This window comes from Lissotriton vulgaris, chromosome 3_1, assembly GCF_964263255.1.
Source record: "Lissotriton vulgaris chromosome 3_1, aLisVul1.2, whole genome shotgun sequence".
Classification (NCBI taxonomy): Eukaryota; Metazoa; Chordata; class Amphibia; order Caudata; family Salamandridae; genus Lissotriton; species Lissotriton vulgaris.
In genome coordinates this window covers 165875086-165897858 of record NC_141689.1, presented here as the reverse complement: position 1 = coordinate 165897858, position 22773 = coordinate 165875086, and positions in this window count along the sequence as shown.

Sequence of the window (22773 nt, the reverse complement as noted above, 5' to 3'; positions counted from 1 at the left end):
GTCGGTGAGCCTGTGCTTTGGGACGTGTGCTGTGCCTGGGAGGTCGAGGACCCACCAGAAGGGATAAGAGCCCGATCCTCCGGCAAATATATAACACATCGCCTATCGAGACTGAAGGGGCTGCAGCTCAGCTGCTCTGGCCGCGCAAGAAGAAGAACAGACTTCAACCTGCCAGAAGTCGATGAACAACCGCAGCTGTGCACATTCTGGCCAGACCATTGACGACTGCAAAACTCTGCTGGCAAAATCAACATGCTTTTTGAGCAGAAATTACAAAAGGTATTTATTTCACCCCACCCCACTCGTTGGCTCACATTTTTAAACCACCTCCTTTGTTCAAAATGGCTGGGGCCATAAAACTGCAGCAATAAATCCCCTCCGGTACCTCTGCTGCCCACGAGGCTCCTCAACTTAACTCCTCCACACAAGACCACCAAAATAGAGATAAGACTCCCTCCCAGCAAGCTAGGAACTGGGCTTGCTAAAATAGAAACTGAAACTGCCCTTCCCTGTTCTTAAAGCAACAACTAACAGAGGACTATCGTCTCTATCTCCCCTATTTGGCAGCCATTTTGGACTGGTCTCTCTCTCTCTTTGGCGGCCATCATGGACTAGTCATTCTCACTATCTGACCAGACCCTAAGAACTGGCCTTTTTAAACTAATCTCAACTACCGCACACTTACATAGTTCTGTATCTAAACACTCGGGTGATTAAGTGTCTGCCTTTTATTGCAGTATTATACTTCTACTTGTATTTTGTAAATTTTTTTGTAACCTGCACCCATTTCACTTTTTCTTCACCTGTAATGCACCGATCGCTACCTCATATATTTCTGGTTGCTCACTAGTATCATTTTTGACTCATGTAGCTTTTTGTTTCCGCTTGTATTTTGTTCCAGTATATCATCAGTTTTATACTTCTACTTGTATACTGTACATTTCTGTAAGCTGCACCCATTTCACTTTTATGCCGGTAATGCACTGATTGCTACCTCATATATTTTGCACATTTTTGTAAGCTGCACCCATATCACTCCTGATTCCTGGATTGCACCAATTGCTACCTCTTATATTTTGGTTATTTTGGCTACTCACTAGTGTCACTTTTGTTCCATGTAACTTACTGTTTGCATTTGTTTGCACATGTGTATCACTATCGTTCACCCTCCCATACCCACCTATACCACCATTCCAACATGGATCCCATCGGCAAGCAAACATATAAAATCAACTACCCTTCCACACTCACCAAAAAAGCCTCCAAACGCTTTAAACACAACTTCCTAAGGTCCCACCCTGAAACCCCCTTTGCCGACACCTACTTCTCACCGGTCAATGGATCCCTGAACATCGACATCATCTTCCACACCACACGCAGAGCTCAATGGAGAAAAGCGTTCCTCACCTTACTCACCGTCTCCACCACCAGGAAATCCGCTCATGGCCTAACTCTCTCCATCACACCATGTTATGTGTTTATCTAGGTTCCTGATCGATACTGTGACCTTATGCCCCTATTCGGCTATAAATCCATTTATTCCCTATATTGGCATAACCGTTCAAGTGCGATTTTCTGAAAAGTCATCTCTGGCCTCACACGAACAGAGCCACATTCCAGCATAGCTCTCTGCCACTTCCTTTGCGACCAATTAGTGCAATGACAGAGCAGAAGTCACTATCTGATATTCCTAGATTAACACTCCGAGTTCTTCAACAAGATAAAAACTCAGCAAACCTGGAAATCCCCGCTTGCTATGTTTTGATTAGTAATGGAACTCTAATGAGCAACTGATAACTATCACTTCCTAGTGACATCTTTAATTGACGTCTTATGTCCAACAAACTTGCGTCAAACCCGGCACCTGTCAGGTATAAATATTACCAAAGTTGCCTTAAGCAATGCCTGTTGCCTGTTGTACGAGCTACTGTTGCTGATGCCAGCTGCCTGCAAGACCCCGTGTTGGTGACTCTAGCACTCTGTCGCTGCAGCCTGCTGTCCCCTTGGTGGTGAAGCTACTGATACCATTATCGCTGCTAAAGCGCAAACTATGGTGCAGTACGCTTAGGAGCTGAACAGCCGTCCCTCTGCGAAGACATCCAGCAGATTCCAGCTGCCCGCGGACGCTGTCCCCCCTCCTTCCTCGACGCGCTGAAGAAGAGCCGCTGCCTTTCTCGTGCAGAGAAATCCAGCTCCGGCGTTTCCGGTCTACCCTTGCGGGTGACTGGGATATCGAGCTTCCCCTGAAGGAGATACCAATCCTCCATCATTCTATTCAGAGGTATGGTGTTGACTAAACCCTTAGACGAGAATTCTTGAAACAAACCTTGGCAAAACCAACTTAACTTAAAGCTACTTACTTACTTCCCTTCCACGTGTTAGGCTTAGGTCAGGCACACTGGGGTAGGCGTAGTTAGAAGCACCAGTTGAGTATGGTAGCCTAATGTATATATGACTGTATATATGTTTTATTACTTTTAAACCATTGTATGGCTAAGAAACCATATCAATGCTTTTACAGTTCTATTTCGCAATGCTTATCTTACTGTACGTACTTTTTATAATAACAAGTCTTGCAATTGTGGCAATACATTTCTCTTGTACGAGAAGAAAGACTGTTCAATAAATGTTAACCCTTTATTGACAAACGCCCGTCTCTCTATTCTCTACATCTCGTGAAAGTAAACTGCACTAGACTGACTGAGTGAAATACATGTCTATTGTTTCACACGACCCTAGAGATTAACTCTTGATCTGAGGAGCAAAGTTGTCATGTTGCACGGTTGTTGGAAAACTGAATCCCTTCTTGTCTGTGCCAGGGAAGCTGATCACTTCCTATGCAGAGAAGAAAGTTTCCAGTGACCTCTGAGCTAGTTGGTAACACACCCAATTAAGTTTAGCATAGTCAGTGGAGGCCTGGAATATCCGCAGTTTCACGTCGATACTACTGTTTATGTTATTCCAATGCGCAGGGCCTAGTGGGAAACTAGGAACTACACTACAAGGCGCCCAACGTTTGGTAAGGCGATAAACTAACGCAAGACGGTAGAGTAACTCAGACGTGCATATTTCACAGACCCCTTTCTCCCGTAAAATACTCCAATAGACGTCTGGAGTGGGTGAAAGGTTAAAATCCGCCCGACCTTAGTAGGAAGAGATTCCTATGTAAAGCTCTGGTTTATTCAACGTTGAAGGATACAGTGTTCCAAAATATTGTGCACCTAATCTTTGTCTCCTTGGAGACCTACTCAACAAACCTTGCATTTTAACAATGCCAGGAGAAAATAACGGAACCACTGGGGCCGCAGTAGATGCGACTCAGCAAGGTCCCGAACACACAGACCCGGATGCAATAATCATCCGGGCACATTTAAGAAGATCTATAACGTTAAAACTTATAGAGAACGGACTGACACCTCAAGGTGGTACAGTAATTTTCGTGATAGAGGCTCACGAATATCGGCAGACAGAGGTATTCTATTCATGGATAAACTTTCCAGCGGTAAACGCTATAACAAAAGAGTTTCACTATTACAAAATAGAGAAACCCCCGGAAGAGTACGCTCCTTTCGAGGAGATTGAAATTCCACTTAAATTTCAAGAGCACCTGCTCTGGTTTAATGGCGCCCTAAAACATAATGATCACATAACTAGGCTCGGTCCACTAGGTAGACCAGGAGCAACGTGGCCGGTTCTAGCCAGCTACACACCACATCCGGACATTGTAAAAATGTCTAAGGAGGAGCTGTTAGTACAGCTCAAAACACTAATTAAAATACATAGGCAATTAGTCCAATATGTAATGCGGACTGCAACAGTCCAGCCAGCTGTTAATGTACCACAGCTGACCCCTCATCAGGGGAACACTAATAAAATCACACCACAGAACATACAGTCATGTCTTGGTAAAACGAAAAGATATAACCTTAGAAATAGGGATAATCTGAAAAAACCTGATAGATATCAAAGTATTGATACACGTCCCTCTCGATCTTTTCCACAGAATTCGGAAAGAAGAGGACGGTCAGACCCAGGAGAGCCTAACTCTCTCCATCACACCATGTTATGTGTTTATCTAGGTTCCTGATCGATACTGTGACCTTATGCCCCTATTCGGCTATAAATCCATTTATTCCCTATATTGGCATAACCCTTCAAGTGCGATTTTCTGAAAAGTCATCTCTGGCCTCACACGAACAGAGCCACATTCCAGCATAGCTCTCTGCCACTTCCTTTGCGACCAATTAGTGCAATGACAGAGCAGAAGTCACTATCTGATATTCCTAGATTAACACTCCGAGTTCTTCAACAAGATAAAAACTCAGCAAACCTGGAAATCCCCGCTTGCTATGTTTTGATTAGTAATGGAACTCTAATGAGCAACTGATAACTATCACTTCCTAGTGACATCTTTAATTGACGTCTTATGTCCAACAAACTTGCGTCAAACCCGGCACCTGTCAGGTATAAATATTACCAAAGTTGCCTTAAGCAATGCCTGTTGCCTGTTGTACGAGCTACTGTTGCTGATGCCAGCTGCCTGCAAGACCCCGTGTTGGTGACTCTAGCACTCTGTCGCTGCAGCCTGCTGTCCCCTTGGTGGTGAAGCTACTGATACCATTATCGCTGCTAAAGCGCAAACTATGGTGCAGTACGCTTAGGAGCTGAACAGCCGTCCCTCTGCGAAGACATCCAGCAGATTCCAGCTGCCCGCGGACGCTGTCCCCCCTCCTTCCTCGACGCGCTGAAGAAGAGCCGCTGCCTTTCTCGTGCAGAGAAATCCAGCTCCGGCGTTTCCGGTCTACCCTTGCGGGTGACTGGGATATCGAGCTTCCCCTGAAGGAGATACCAATCCTCCATCATTCTATTCAGAGGTATGGTGTTGACTAAACCCTTAGACGAGAATTCTTGAAACAAACCTTGGCAAAACCAACTTAACTTAAAGCTACTTACTTACTTCCCTTCCACGTGTTAGGCTTAGGTCAGGCACACTGGGGTAGGCGTAGTTAGAAGCACCAGTTGAGTATGGTAGCCTAATGTATATATGACTGTATATATGTTTTATTACTTTTAAACCATTGTATGGCTAAGAAACCATATCAATGCTTTTACAGTTCTATTTCGCAATGCTTATCTTACTGTACGTACTTTTTATAATAACAAGTCTTGCAATTGTGGCAATACATTTCTCTTGTACGAGAAGAAAGACTGTTCAATAAATGTTAACCCTTTATTGACAAACGCCCGTCTCTCTATTCTCTACATCTCGTGAAAGTAAACTGCACTAGACTGACTGAGTGAAATACATGTCTATTGTTTCACACGACCCTAGAGATTAACTCTTGATCTGAGGAGCAAAGTTGTCATGTTGCACGGTTGTTGGAAAACTGAATCCCTTCTTGTCTGTGCCAGGGAAGCTGATCACTTCCTATGCAGAGAAGAAAGTTTCCAGTGACCTCTGAGCTAGTTGGTAACACACCCAATTAAGTTTAGCATAGTCAGTGGAGGCCTGGAATATCCGCAGTTTCACGTCGATACTACTGTTTATGTTATTCCAATGCGCAGGGCCTAGTGGGAAACTAGGAACTACACTACATGGCGCCCAACGTTTGGTAAGGCGATAAACTAACGCAAGACGGTAGAGTAACTCAGACGTGCATATTTCACAGACCCCTTTCTCCCGTAAAATACTCCAATAGACGTCTGGAGTGGGTGAAAGGTTAAAATCCGCCCGACCTTAGTAGGAAGAGATTCCTATGTAAAGCTCTGGTTTATTCAACGTTGAAGGATACAGTGTTCCAAAATATTGTGCACCTAATCTTTGTCTCCTTGGAGACCTACTCAACAAACCTTGCATTTTAACAATGCCAGGAGAAAATAACGGAACCACTGGGGCCGCAGTAGATGCGACTCAGCAAGGTCCCGAACACACAGACCCGGATGCAATAATCATCCGGGCACATTTAAGAAGATCTATAACGTTAAAACTTATAGAGAACGGACTGACACCTCAAGGTGGTACAGTAATTTTCGTGATAGAGGCTCACGAATATCGGCAGACAGAGGTATTCTATTCATGGATAAACTTTCCAGCGGTAAACGCTATAACAAAAGAGTTTCACTATTACAAAATAGAGAAACCCCCGGAAGAGTACGCTCCTTTCGAGGAGATTGAAATTCCACTTAAATTTCAAGAGCACCTGCTCTGGTTTAATGGCGCCCTAAAACATAATGATCACATAACTAGGCTCGGTCCACTAGGTAGACCAGGAGCAACGTGGCCGGTTCTAGCCAGCTACACACCACATCCGGACATTGTAAAAATGTCTAAGGAGGAGGTGTTAGTACAGCTCAAAACACTAATTAAAATACATAGGCAATTAGTCCAATATGTAATGCGGACTGCAACAGTCCAGCCAGCTGTTAATGTACCACAGCTGACCCCTCATCAGGGGAACACTAATAAAATCACACCACAGAACATACAGTCATGTCTTGGTAAAACACCCGTAAAACGGGAACAAATTCCTTTCTGGTTAGCACAGAAAATCACTCAAATAGGGGCAGTATTTCCTGATACTACCTCTATTGAGAAACACAGAATCTTGACCATCTGCCTTCCTATGGGAATCGCACCACACGTGGAGGACTGCGACACTTGGGGTACAGTCTTTGCTTCCATTTACACAAAAACACACGGTGTTCCGTCTATGGCGGTAGTACCAGAAGTGCTAAAACAGATTCAAAATGAATTCGGTCCAGAGCCCGCTTTAAATCTAGGTATGAAATTACTGAAAGACTTCAAGCAGGTCTCGGCCATATTATTAGCCAACATAAAAGGAGAAGCAGCATCTGTGGCGATTCGCCAGAAGTTGAAGGAAACAGTTATAGAAGATCCTGTTGAGCTTGCAAAAATCATAGAAAAATGCTATGAAGAATTAGGTAGAGACAGCTTGGGTGGAAAACCGGTAAAGCCCCAACTGCTCGAAAATCCTGAAAAATTATTTATCAAAAATAATTTAAACACTCCTAAAAAGAGCGGGGATGGAAATAAACAATCCACTCCCAAGGAAAAAGTTTTCCAGTCCAGAGGAAGGTCTCCTCGACGGAGGGAAAGAACTCCGACTCGAGAACGCCAGTCTCCCCAGAGGGAGCCCTCTGAGAAAAGATATAACCTTAGAAATAGGGATAATCTGAAAAAACCTGATAGATATCAAAGTATTGATACACGTCCCTCTCGATCTTTTCCACAGAATTCGGAAAGAAGAGGACGGTCAGACCCAGGAGAGCACACCAAGTCCAAAGACAAGGAACCTGCTCAGAGTAAAAAATCTCAATTTTAGAAAAAGAAGGTAGCCAGTATTAGAGTAATCAACCATGCCGAGAATACTGAGGACACAGTTGAAAAACGGGGAGTGGGCATTGACAGTGTTGGACAGTGCAGCAGAAATCAGTATAGCGCGCAAGATCTTGATGAGTCATCTGGAGACAGTGGACACGAATGAATACATTCAGGTTGAAACTGCCGATACCAGACTTAGCGAGCCCCATGAAATATACGAAATAACATTGCGTATGGAGGGTGATAAGACTAGGAAAATAAAGGGTCTATTTTGGGATAAGCTCTCAAAAGGCTATGATATTCTGTTAGCTGAAAAAGATTGGCCCCCAGAGTTTGTCAGGGAGTGCCCTCGTGGCGAAAGAAGTGATTATGCCTGCCTTCTCGAATCACATTCCGATTCACAAAAAATATACATATGCAAGGAAATGGGCAGTAGCCCAGGCACCTGCATTATATAAAAATCATGTAGGATGGGATGAGGATTCACCTCCTCACAAAATCCAATTAAAAAGTGAACCAACTGCCCAATGGCAGTATCCCATAAAGCAAGAAGCTAAAAAACAAGTCAGGGAGATCTTAGATCAACTTGAATACCAGGGGGTGATTGAAACATGCACCTCTCAAATGAACAATCCTTTGTTTCCTGTCTCCAAGCCAGACAATTCATATCATCTAGTTTTGGACTACAGACATCTTAATACATGTTGCAAAACTTTTGCAGTACAAAATTCGCATAGTGCAGCCCTAATGAATAATATAGTTAGGAAAAAATATAAAACGACATTAGACATATCTAATGGTTTCTTTTGTCAAAACATTGCACCAGAAAGCAGATATTTGACCGCTTTCTCTGCATTTGGGTCACAGAAAAAATTCTGTCGACTCCCACAGGGGTTCAAGAACAGCCCAGGACTATTCTCAGCTAGGGTAACAGAGTTACTACAAATCTATGATGATGAGGCATTATCTTACGTAGATGATATCTTTCTCACAGACGACGACTTGGATACTCACTTGAAAAGAGTGAACACCATCATACTTGGGTTCGCAGCAGAGGGTTACAAATTCAACTTTAAAAAGTCTCGAATTGCCCATCTGACAGTACTATTTTTAGGGTACGAATTATCAAGTGAAGGGAAAAGCCTAGCGGACAACTTCTTAGAGAAGTGCGCTGTACTCCAAGCTCCAAAAACGCTGAAGAATTTACAATCCATTCTAGGTTTTCTGAATTTTGGAAGAACTTACATCCTAAATTACGCAGAGAGGGTTAAACCTCTCTACGAACTAATTAAACCTGATTTTAAACAAATCAGTTGGACTCAAAAACACACAGAAATTTTGAGATCACTGCAAACAGACATGCTAGCAAAAACAAAATTAGATACATGTGACAACACACGTGATCTTGTAATCCGAGTCATCCCAAGAAGATGCGGATTCACGTACCTAACCTCTAATGAGGGAGAAAAGGTACCAATCTCAATTAAATCTCACTTGTACACACAAGCAGAAAAAACATTCAGTCACACAGAAAGAACTGTGAAAGCAGTGCAAATTGCATTAGCAAATGAACGAGAACTAGCACACGGCAAACGGATTAATATCCTTACAGCGGAATCCGCCTTCGAAGCGCTATTCAGCCCAGTAAACCTGCCTACAGTGTCACTGGATCCGAAATGGATACAGTGTATAGATTCTCTAGGAGCGGAAGATGTGAAATACTATTTCGCCCCGCAATACGAAGAACTGAATGATTTAGAATATGAAGAAGAATATCCTCTGCCAATCGAAATTCTGCCTCTACCACAATACGCATGTATAATCTATACAGATAGCTTTGTACAGCATTTCAACGTAGAGAGAAAATCCTACGATGCAGCATGTGCGATCATTAAATGTCGTTGGCTGTGCGGTAAAATTACACCGAAAGTAACAAAAACTGAATCAGTAAAGTACTGTTCGGTTCAAAGAACTGAAATAAGATGTTTAAAGATGGCGCTCGAAAATGCAGAACGTGAATTCCCGACACTTATTGTGTGCGATTCTCATTTTTGCGTCAACTCTTACAACAATAAACTGCAGAGTTGGATCGAAAACGACTACAAAGATGACACAGGTGCCACAATAAAGCATAAAATGCTCTGGAAACAGGTAGCTCTTTTACACAAAGAACTACAAAAGACTCACGTGATTCACGCACAGAGTCTTCAACGTGATGGCGTTCACGTTGCAGGGAATTCGTTGGCTAATTCAGCCACCGCGGAAGCAACTAAGCCGGCTTCCGTAGCCACAAAAAAGCGTACAGATAAATACATAGACGGGGAAACCATGCTGGCAGTAAAAACGACCGTAAAAGGCGACTGTGCAGCACTACCCGTAAACTATCCACTCAATTATGCATACATAATCGATGCAAACTCCGTTCCTTTTGCTCGAATCCCTGGAGTGGGGGACAGAGTAATTCCAAACAGGAGCAGGAGGGGCTTCCTCTCACTGGAAGCACACATGGGGTTGGGTCTGAAACACCAAACAATCAAAGCCTCTCTGAAAGAATTACAATCAGAGTACTGGTGGCCAGGAATGAGTATAGATATTCAATGTTTTGCTCAAAATTGTGAAGGCTGCAACAGAGATCGCAGTAATGAACAGGCCAGTGTAGTTTCAGGATCCCTTCTAGACAGCATAAGGCGGTCTATCTGCGCAATCAAAGAAGAAAAGCGCGTCCCATTGTACACAGTTAAGGCTAAACACACTTAAAGAATGAGGCCCCCAGCGCTCGGCTGACGCTAGAACGGTTATAAAAGATTAGCGAGTCTTTATCGGCACATACGCAATTACCACGTTCCATTCTGACCAGGGTCCTGCTTTCAGCTCTCGAGCTTATAGGGAGGCCATGGCTAGTATGGGAATTGGGTTGCGGTATTCTTGTCCATCGCACCCCGAAGGGAACAGTGTGGTATAAAGAAAAAACCGTGACATAAAGCAATCTATAACAGCGAAGGTATTAGGTTCAGGCGCTGGGTGGGTCAAACATTTAATAAGTGTCCAGACTAGTCTTAACAACATGCCAAGAAATTCTCTAAAAGGTTTCAGCCCATACGAACTATTGTTCGGAATTAGAATGCGTATTCAGGACCTCGATAGTCAAATGTCAGTGGTACAAGAAGAAACAACGCACTTTGATGTAAAGGATCGTTTGGCTGTTTTACAGGAACTGAATGAAACAAGAAAATCCTTAAGCAACATAAAGTTAAAGCAACAGCCAAGTACCACTGACGAGGCACCACCAGCAACAGCCCCAGCAAGGCCTGTCTGGATTCCAAAGATTGGGGATCTAGTCAGAGAAAAGATTGCGGTTAAGAAGGAATTTGGGCCTTCTTACAGAAAAGCAGTACCTGTCTTGGCAGTCACCGGAACAAGATCAGTTGTGCTACCGCCCCTTGCTGGTAAAAAGGAGAACAGAGTCGTGTCCATCGACCTGGTAAAACCACAAGCATGTGGCCTATAATCAACAGTAGGCCCAGTGGACTCCCAAGAAACAACAGAATACCCAAACTTGCAACAATCCAAGAGGTTCAAACTGAAAAACTCATCACATTTGATCAGCCTGCAGTGCACAATGAAGGACTATGCAATAATGCCATGGAACTCGTGCCTCTTGAAACACAGATTGAAACAGTTCGTCAAGAAACAACACCAGTCTACAATGATGTGGCATCAGAAAGTGCTACCGAAAGACAGATTGAAAGAACAATCCCATCAATTGACAGAACTGCCTCTGGTTATTTCATCAACTTCGACAACTTCTCTGAAGATGAAAACGATCCCGAAGTGATGCCAGAAACAATAAAGTCCTTTAAAGAAAAAGCAACGGAACTCTTTCATCACCTGAAGGAAATCTACCTTATTTCCCCTTGGCTAGAGTTCTGGTTCGGTCTAGGTGTATTTTTCCTCCTGCTTTGGCTCATCTTGGTACTGTGTTTGGGAAAATTCATTGAAGGAAAATATATTACAATGGACACAGCAAGTCAGAACATCAACCTAGTCCTGAAACCACACAGATCATCCCACGTGAAGAAAAGAGAACTGTCAGCAGTAAATGTCACAGCAATTCCAATACCTGGTGGGGTAGTATGGGAGAAAACAGACTATGAGATCTATGGTCCGGTCGAAATCCTGAAGTATCCTCATCAACTGAAGGTTTCCTTAAGTGACTTTGTAACGCCTAGTACATTCTCTGATGATTGGGACTTTAACAGTATTAATGACATGATGTCTGATTTAGTAATGTCAGCCAGATTCACAGATCATGATTATTTACAAGGTTCATCTAGTTATGAGCAGATATTCTGTTACACACACTATGGTGATCACTACTTGCATAAATCTGCGCAGCCTAGAAATGTTTTTATGTATAATCAATGGGAACATTGTGCTACACCACCTAAAAGCAGTTCTAAAGCATTCTTTGAGAAATTCAAACACTTTTCAGGGTTTAACACCAGTGATGCAGAAACGTTTTATTACAAACTGTTAGATAAAACAGGAATGAAAACAATGCTGACAAATTCTAAATTGATATATTCAGAAGCATTTTATGACAAAATGATGACATTTGGTTTTGATTATTGGAAAAATAATATTGAAATGAAAACAATTTGGGGTACAAAAGATTGGCAGGTGCAAGGCATTGAAGCACTATTTAGAACCTGCATGATACCAGAACAAATGTTGTTTTTAAATGACACAATACACCAAACATCTTGTCTTGGCCTAGCTAAGATCAAAGACCTTAAAACACCGTCTATACCAAAGCCAATACCTGAAAATGTAACAGCAGATATTGAGTTAGACGTGTCACATATTTTACATTTCAACAGAACACATCCTGATTGGAAAAAGTAGTTAATCTGGCCTACAGACACAAATAGCTGTCAAGATAGATTCCTGAATAAAACACAGGGGTTAAAAATGACCAGATTAGACTCGAGATATTCCCAGAGACAACATCCAGGGATAATAACAACATACAGTGTAGGGAAACTCTGCCTTGAATGGCTAACTTCATCCACACTGGCTGAAATTAAGCAACACTTGTCTTTACTAAAAGATGGTGCTGATTTGCGCGATTTCATTCTTGGACCACGCAAACAGCGTCAGAAGCGTTTCATAGCGACCAGTATCTATGCTGCTTACAACGAGGCTTGGAAAGTCAAACAAATTGAAACTGCTGAAAAAATACGAGAAATTGATCGTATTAATTTGGAGAAATCACTTTCTGTAGTAGACAATGGGTTAATGACTCTGTCTTCCAGAATATATTCGTTGGACAATATTGTATCATCTGCCTTTGATGTGATAGACAGAGACTTGCTAATGTTACAACATGGCCAGTCTCAATTATGCTCTATTATAGAATTAGGCTGGACGCTGCAAAATCTTCGTTCAGGCTATGTGCCTTGGCGTTTAATCAACACAACGTCATTATTTTCCAGTTTTAACCTTACTGATAAACAGATCAGTTTGGCACAGAAAGGAGCAGACTATACAATCCTGAGCATCGAAAAACTCGAGAGATTACCATTGACAATGTCAGAGAGTCCTGTCATTGAATGGATAATACACGGAATTATCACAATTCCGATAACAACTTTCCGATTTAAAAAGTGCCTTGAATACATACCTGCTGGCCAGTATGAACAATTGGGTAAAGGATATGTAAAATCTATATGGAAATTACCATACACACATTCTTGCTATAGTGACAGCGACAAAAATGTATTTCTTAGTGGTGACAACTGTAAACATTCACTAAGCGGTATACTTTTGTGACAGGGTATTAATTTACACGGAGCATGTGATGGAAATTCTAACAACCTTTCATGCCACCAGCTAGTCACACCTGCAACTCAGATAGAGCCCTTCTTTATGCAACTTTCGAACGGGAGTTACATTCTTAGAACGGATCACAGATGTTGTGGCCTCGTGCCAGGGAAAAGTTATCTAGTAAGAGTAACATCCATGGTCAAATGCTGTATGCAAGCATTGTTCCCGAGTAGGCCTGCAGACACAGTGACTCCTATCTGGCCTCGTCTGAATCTCTATTCTATACGAATTGATACATTAAGCAAAATGAAATCTGTACTTTTACAGACAACAGTGCCTATAACGTCATCAAAAGAGACGTATGATCTTCTAGTTGCAAGGACAGCTACTGAAGTTCATGACCTTTTATCAACAAATTGCCCCGTACATTTCGTAGAAATGTTGAGCCAACTCCTTAACATGTCTAGTGCCACAAGCATCCCAGGCATATTTAAGACAGTCTTTACGGGACTGTTAACACCCTTCCAGGCAATTTTGGGAATCGTTCCTAATTTTGTGCACTCTGTTTTTGGCGGCATACCATTATTTTTGGGACTTGTAGCAGGGATTTTATTTTTGACCCTCCTGCTTCGATATGGCAAGCCGAAACTCAGACATAGCTCCCATGGGAATGGAAGAGACAATCCTAGCAATGCGCTATCGGGACAGGATAACTAACGTCCTTGGATTGGCCAGGCTGAGAGATCTAAACATGACCTGGTTCCTTTCATTCAGACCTATATGGCAGAACTGTATCTTACCGGTACTAAGATGTATGCTTTGCGGAGATGAATGCGTGTTGGACATCTGTCTTTCACTTCCATCAGCAGTACCAATGGACGTCGATACTTTGCTCAGTCCAATAACGGCTCACGCATTGTGTTGTCCCCAGCGGCTACCAATCCTGATGACGGCATTTGTGGAGACTCCTGTACTACGACTAGGTGGTAACAGTGTAGCAAGCGACAAAAGCAGCATCACCCAGGTACGGCCATCTGTGAGCATTGCTGCTCCTGACTACGATGACAGCAATCATTCTCACACCTGCCAAGTTACAGCGCTATCTAATTTGGTTGAACTGTCACCTAATTTTGTAGACCAATTTTTTGAGAGCCTGTCTGATACGATGTTCTCACCCGTACAGAAACAATAACTTTTGAGAAGCTTTCCGACTCACAGCGTTCCCATGAACTCTGAATTCGGCCTTTAGTTTTGATCAACAAAAACTGTTAAAAGCGTTGGAACTCTATTTCCCCGGTCAAGCAATAATTCTTTTGAATTGGACATTTTTTTAAATATTGACCCTTTTTTGGCACGAACAATTCTTTGCTTAACGTAAAAACTATTCTTAGAGAACAGAAGCTTCACACTTCTATTTCTAATCACATCTAGAGACATACCAGCATTACACCAGCCTCTAGCACATTATTACAATGCATTTATATGTGATGATTTATCTCGCCCTTCTTCTGTCAGAGATACTTCATGTGTAATTCCTTTTGCATAATCGTTCAATGATTTCATATGCAGTAATGTTTTTGAATGATTTCTATGCTTCAAAAAACGTACAGTACCTAAATATCATGTATTACAAGTACGCCTATTTCAAATGCATTTATGTATTTTGGGGTGGGCAATGTTACACATGCATCTAATTGCTTTAGTTTTAGTAATTTTGATGGACATGAATAAGTGGAGTGGTTGTTATGTGTTTATCTAGGTTCCTGATCGATACTGTGACCTTATGCCCCTATTCGGCTATAAATCCATTTATTCCCTATATTGGCATAACCGTTCAAGTGCGATTTTCTGAAAAGTCATCTCTGGCCTCACACGAACAGAGCCACATTCCAGCATAGCTCTCTGCCACTTCCTTTGCGACCAATTAGTGCAATGACATAGCAGAAGTCACTATCTGATATTCCTAGATTAACACTCCGAGTTCTTCAACAAGATAAAAACTCAGCAAACCTGGAAATCCCCGCTTGCTATGTTTTGATTAGTAATGGAACTCTAATGAGCAACTGATAACTATCACTTCCTAGTGACATCTTTAATTGACGTCTTATGTCCAACAAACTTGCGTCAAACCCGGCACCTGTCAGGTATAAATATTACCAACGTTGCCTTAAGCAATGCCTGTTGCCTGTTGTACGAGCTACTGTTGCTGATGCCAGCTGCCTGCAAGACCCCGTGTTGGTGACTCTAGCACTCTGTCGCTGCAGCCTGCTGTCCCCTTGGTGGTGAAGCTACGGATACCATTATCGCTGCTAAAGCGCAAACTATGGTGCAGTACGCTTAGGAGCTGAACAGCCGTCCCTCTGCGAAGACATCCAGCAGATTCCAGCTGCCCGCGGACGCTGTCCCCCCTCCTTCCTCGACGCGCTGAAGAAGAGCCGCTGCCTTTCTCGTGCAGAGAAATCCAGCTCCGGCGTTTCCGGTCTACCCTTGCGGGTGACTGGGATATCGAGCTTCCCCTGAAGGAGATACCAATCCTCCATCATTCTATTCAGAGGTATGGTGTTGACTAAACCCTTAGACGAGAATTCTTGAAACAAACCTTGGCAAAACCAACTTAACTTAAAGCTACTTACTTACTTCCCTTCCACGTGTTAGGCTTAGGTCAGGCACACTGGGGTAGGCGTAGTTAGAAGCACCAGTTGAGTATGTTAGCCTAATGTATATATGACTGTATATATGTTTTATTACTTTTAAACCATTGTATGGCTAAGAAACCATATCAATGCTTTTACAGTTCTATTTCGCAATGCTTATCTTACTGTACGTACTTTTTATAATAACAAGTCTTGCAATTGTGGCAATACATTTCTCTTGTACGAGAAGAAAGACTGTTCAATAAATGTTAACCCTTTATTGACAAACGCCTGTCTCTCTATTCTCTACATCTCATGAAAGTAAACTGCACTAGACTGACTGAGTGAAATACATGTCTATTGTTTCACACGACCCTAGAGATTGACTCTTGATCTGAGGAGCAAAGTTGTCATGTTGCACGGTTGTTGGAAAACTGAATCCCTTCTTGTCTGTGCCAGGGAAGCTGATCACTTCCTATGCAGAGAAGAAAGTTTCCAGTGACCTCTGAGCTAGTTGGTAACACACCCAATTAAGTTTAGCATAGTCAGTGGAGGCCTGGAATATCCGCAGTTCCACGTCGATACTACTGTTTATGTTATTCCAATGCGCAGGGCCTAGTGGGAAACTAGGAACTACACTACAACCATCCCAACTCTTCCGAGGCAGAGCCACCATTACTATCTACAATAACGGGATTGTCTTAATTCAATCCACAGACAGGAACCTGGAACTACTGGACAACCTGTTCCCCACTTTCAAAGAGCACCTCTCCAATCCTCGGATCCACACATATCTCCTCCAGTACTATCACCTCTGACTTCACAGCCCCCACCCACAACCCTTCTAACCCAGCTCAGCGCCAGAACGACACGCATCTCACCTCTACCCGCAGCACCCTTGTCAATCACCCACCTGCCGTAACCACCCCACACTCCTCAATCACAGACACAAATCTCTCCCTTTCATACACCAGCCGCTCCCCTACCACCAACCCTTGGACCCCCACTCATACCTCTCCCATTCCTCTCTCCCCTGACATCACAGCTCCCACCCACAACTCCTCTAACCTAGTTCAGCACAAGAACGACACACATAATGACAAATCCCACCCTTTATACCCCCCATTCTCAGTCCCCACTTCCACCCTCTAACTAACCACGCAGAGCACACCACATCCATTCATTTAACTCCCCCTCCCCACAACAGGACCATCTCCAATCCCATTTCCCCCCCCCCACTCTCAGCCCCCACTACCCTACCTGCTCCCCCATCACCACTAACATACACTCAACCTGCACCCGGCTCCCTCTGCCTGTCACCAATGCCCTCATCTACACATCTAACATCCTCCCCACCTCATCCACACCCATCCCCCCAACCCCTCTCTCCTCCCTAACACCAACCTGTACACCGACGCCACAAAGCCCTGCACAAACACCAACCCACCCCCTCACCCGCACGCTAATTCACAGGTCAGTCACTCACCCATGATTTCCATCCCTAACTCCAACACTTATCCACGCTGTACAAGAATAAGTTCACCCTCCTCCAGCTCAAAGAAGACATGCACACCATCAAAGAAGACATTCACACCATCAAAGAACTACGCCTCACACATCCCGGACACCCCTCACTCACCACCCCCCCCTCCCAACTTGCCCCCCACCCTTCCGGATGACTCTCCCACTCTACACCCCCCGCACTGGACCGCGATCCCTGTCCACAATCGCAACAATCGCCCCCGTCGCCCATGCAACCCTCTTTCGGACCTCGACACACTCACCATCCTCCGCTCATACGACCCTGTTCCCCTAAACCACACAACCGCCACTCACCTCTCCATTCCCACGATACACTCAAATCCCCGTAGACCCCCCACACTAAACAACAGAATCTCCGTCCCTAACAACCTTAGAAAAGTCCCTCTCACTCTAGAACCCTCTACCTCCCCGGACACACCCCGTCTCAAATGCACTCTCCTCAACTGCAGATCGGCCTCTAGACACTCCTCCGCCATCGCTGATCTCATCTTAACATTGGACCTTGACCTAATCATCATGACTGAAACCTGGCTAACCGAATCTTCTATACCTATATTGGACATTCTGGTTCCCCCCAACTACCACATCATTAGACTTGACAGGTCTGGCAAGATAGGTGGTGGAATCGCATGCATATACGGGAACAACCTTTCTGTTCTGAAAGTCACCGCACCTTCCCTACCCTCCCCAACTTCCTGTGAATACATCTGCTTCGATATCATCAGTGAGGGCAAACCGATTTGCTCTCTTCACGGCATCTACCACCCACCCAGGGACAACCTCCCCTTCGCCCAACAAATCATGGATATGATCTCTACCAATTCCGGACGACAACTGACCCAAATATACCTTGGTGACTTCAACCTCCACTGGAACGATCACAATAATGCGATGGTAAATAGTCTTAAAAATTTCCTCAACGCCCTTGACCACACACAATTATGCAACAGCCCGACCCACGAGAAAGGCTCAATCCTCGACCTTATCATCTCCAAAGAGGACGCTATCCAACTTGAGTCTATTCAACCTTGTGACTGGTCAGATCATCATATTGTCACATTCTTCATCAATGAAAAAGTCAAATTCAACACGGTTCAATCCTCCAAGCCTAAAGTCTGGAAAAGAGACCTGAAAAAACTCAACCCAAAATCCCTACCCCCGAACAGCTGCAACCTCCTACTCCCTCCTACCGGCGCTACGGACGTCCAATCCTTGACTGATCACTATCTCAACGCCATGACCTCAATAATTAATGAGGCTGCACCCATGCAGTTAAAAAGAGTCTCCGCTAAAATCTCCAATCCATGGTACGACGGGAGTCTCAATGAGGATAGACGAGCCATGCGAATGGCAGAGCGCACCTGGAGATCAGCTCCCTCTGCACTGCACCTAAAAACCCTGAAGGAAAAGAGAAACCCTACTTCAGGAAAATAAAGCGCTCAAAATCAGCCTTCTTCAGCCTCCAGCTCGACCAAGCAAAAAACCGTCCGAGAAAACTGTTTGAGCTAATCAGAACACAATCTAAGGAACAACCCCAACCACTCAGCACTGTGCGCGAATCACCCTCTTGTGAAGACTTCGCTGCTTTCTTTATCCAAAAAACTGACAACATAAAGAGTGATCTCCTCATTGACGCAAGCCTTTACTCCAAACCTCACTGCATAGCACCCACTGAACCAAAAAACAATTCTACATGGTCATCCTTTGACACCTATTCTGAAGAAGAAATTGGCAAATTGCTCAGCACCTTGAAACCTTCCAATCACCTCACGGACCCCCTCCCTGCTAACGCTGTCAAAGACTTCACCCCGTTGCTCCTTCCACTTTGGACTAAAATTATCAACAGCTCACTTCAACAAGGAACCATCTGATCTAAACAACTACCGTCTCATTACCAATATTCCCACTCTAGCAAAACTCCTGGAAAAATGCGCACAACTACAATTGACTAAACACATTGATCCGTTTGATCTCCTCAACCCTCATCAATCAGGCTTCGGAGCAGGACACAGTACAGAAACTGCTATGACTCACATAATTGATGATGCCCTTCAAATCCTAGATCAAAACGATACCTGCCTCCTCATCCTTCTTGATCTCTCCTCAGCATTCGACACCGTTAAACATGAGAATTTACTCGAACTTTTAAACACAAGAATGGGTCTATCTGGGACTGTTCTCAAGTGGTTCACTTCCTTTCTGCACAACAGGACGCAGAAATTCAAGAACAACAACCTGATGTTCTCGCCAATACCTGTATCGTTAGGCGGTCCCCAAACATCCTCCCTATCCCCAACTTTGTTCAACCTAGTTATGGAACCTCTCACCACCTTGCTACAAGCATCCAATGTACTCTTTCACATGTACGCCGATGACACCCAACTATATCTCAAATTACAATCCCCCAAAGACATTGTACTCCTGAACTCAACGATCAGAAGCACCCAATCCTGGCTTGCCGATAATCATCTCAAACTCAATGCTCTGAAAACAGAGTTCCTTCTGATCTCACCCCAGCGAAGATCTCTACCACTCAAATTTGGCTTAAACACCTAACTGCACTCAATGTCCAACCCACCATCGTGGACTCAGCAAAATCTTTAGGCATAACACTCGACACCAACCTCAACATGCAGCAACATATCAGCAAGGCAACTAAAGGAGCGAACTACCAAATCAATACCCTGTGGAAACTTAAACCCTTCCTCCCAGCCAAAGACTTCCAAACTGCAGTACAAGCACTAGTCCTCCCCCGAATAGAATATGGCAGCATCGCCCTCTGTGGGCTCCCTCTAACTACCACTGCACCCCTAAGAGCTTCTCTAAACGCTGCAGCGAGACTCATCACTGGGTCAAAAAAACACTCGCATATCACCCCTAACTTGAAATCTCTGAACTGGCTGCCTTTTGAAGCCAGAATACATCTGAAAATTGCTTGCATGACACACAAGGCTGTACACTTGAGCTCACCCGTATACCTCACCCAGAAGCTGACAATCTCCGGCGGTTCTAGAAACACTAGAGGCACAAACAATCTTCTGCTAAAACCTCGAAGATTCCGGAAGGAAAAAACTTATATACGCTCCTTCTCAGGAATGGCACCCAGGATCTGGAACTCACTCCCTCCTGAAACTAGACTCATCTCCTCCTTCGCACTTTTTAAGAAAGAAGTAAAAGCTATCCTCATAGCTAAATACACTTTATCTATTAACGTGGATTCTTAAAGTCTCTGCACCGATCTGTATTATCTATTATCGATCCCTTCGATGTTTCGTATTACTTGTATTATTGACTTACCTGACTGTCTATGCTCTCACCTATTTGTATTATTTGCATTATTGATGTACCTGTTTTACTACGCTCCCTCATGTACCTACCACACCCCACTTATTACCTACAACTACGCTACACCTAATGGCCTGTTATTCACTCTCCTGTTTGTATTCCCCGCTTTGTGAAGCGCTCTGATATCTGCAAAGATCTTGTTCGCGCTATATAAAACTTTCAAAATAAATAAAAATAAAATACCTGCATTTTAATCTATGAAGAGAGCTTTACAAAGTAGACCTCAACCAGCTACGGTACCTACTGAGTTCATAATTGAACTACTTGAAATAGCTATGACAAAATTCTATTTTGTCTTTCAAAACAATTTCTACATTCAAAGTAAAGGTGTGGCTATGGGGGCAGCCTTTGCCCCTGATCTAGCAATCCTGTATATGGACGATTACGAACAATGATGTATACTATCATCCCTCAACGCATACAAGAATAACATCACGGAATGGCGAAGATATATCGACGACGTCCTAATGATATGGACAGGAGATGAACAAGACCTCACATCTTTCCTCCAATGGCTGAATTCCAAATCAGAAGACAGCAAGTTTACTATGCACTCACACAGAGAAACCATAGACTTCCTGGACATCAGCATAAAAGTAAACAAGGATCAATTATATACTACACTATACAGGAAGCCAGCAGAGCGCAATACACTTCTGAGATATACCAGCCACCTCACGAGGGGACTCCGGGACAACTTACCTTTTGGGCAGTTCCTCCGCATCAGGAGGAACTGTTCCCTGAAAGAGGACTTTTTTAAGGAATCAGATGAACTCATCTCCCGCCTCCTGGATAGAGGTTATCCCAAAAGACTAGTAAAAAGAGCCAGGAAGAGGGCCTGGTACAATAACAGAGAAACCTTGTTGACACCAAAGGAGCGTACCATTGAAAATGATAGGATGATATGTGTACCACACATTGCACAAAGAGCAACAAGATAAAAAAGACCATCAACAAGCACTGGGGACTGATCGCAGACTTGATTGAGATGCCAAAACCTCCGATGCATGCCTTCAAGAAAGCAAAAAATATCAGGGATCATGTAGTTCGTTCACTGCTGGAAACACCGCCCCCCCCCCACGATTCAAACACTATGGAACTTACCGGAAGTGGTTGGGCACTATAACTGCACTAAGTTCAAAGCTTGTTCTATATGCCTGGAAACAAAAACCATGGACTACAAAACACATCTTAACAACTTGAAGTCACTGACCAACTTCAACACAAGTGAAGTGATATACGCGATCATTTGGCCATGTGATTTCATGTACCTGGGTCAAACCAAGCAAAGTGTTAAAAACCGCATCCTACAACACTGCAGTCGGATTAGATGCCAGACAGTGGGAGCCCCCCTGGTAGAACACTTCTCAAAAAACCATACCCCAGAATCCATGAAATGGCTGGTTCTGGAGCAGATAACTCTGGGCCCAAGGGGAGGTGACTTGAGCCCCATTATGAACATCAGGGAATGCAAGTGGATGCATCTACAAGACACTGTGGAACATGGTCTTAACGAACTGGACGCCACATATGCCCAGATGGCGGGCTCAGAACCTGAATAGGCTCATATTCCTGGCATACAAGGACCCACTGGTCTCAATGAACTGGATACTACACATGCCCATTTGACGGGCTTAATTAAACTTGAACAGGCACACACCCATGTCTAACATGGTTGCCTTAGGACCGTTTTACTCTAGACCAAACTAGATGATGAGACAACCATATGTGTTTTTATAATCTTAATAATGTATACTAATGAAATCATAGCATGAGATGAACCACCCCTTAAAACAGTATGATGACCATGTACAAGGTGACATGTATGCATATCTATACTACTATAATAAAGGAAGAACTTTCAGCCTTTGAGGCGGGTAAACTCGGGAACCACGGTGCCAATCCACACACCCGATACACCGTTGGAATCGTCAGGGTGTGTAGATGGTTATAGGCTATATAAATTTTTAAAAAAAACGTTATTTCAAAAATTTACAGTAAAAAAAAAATAGTCCCTCCGAAGTAGCGCCGGCTGCGACGTGCGTGCTCACGTCAGGAGCACGGGGAGGAGAGGCGTCCAGGAGC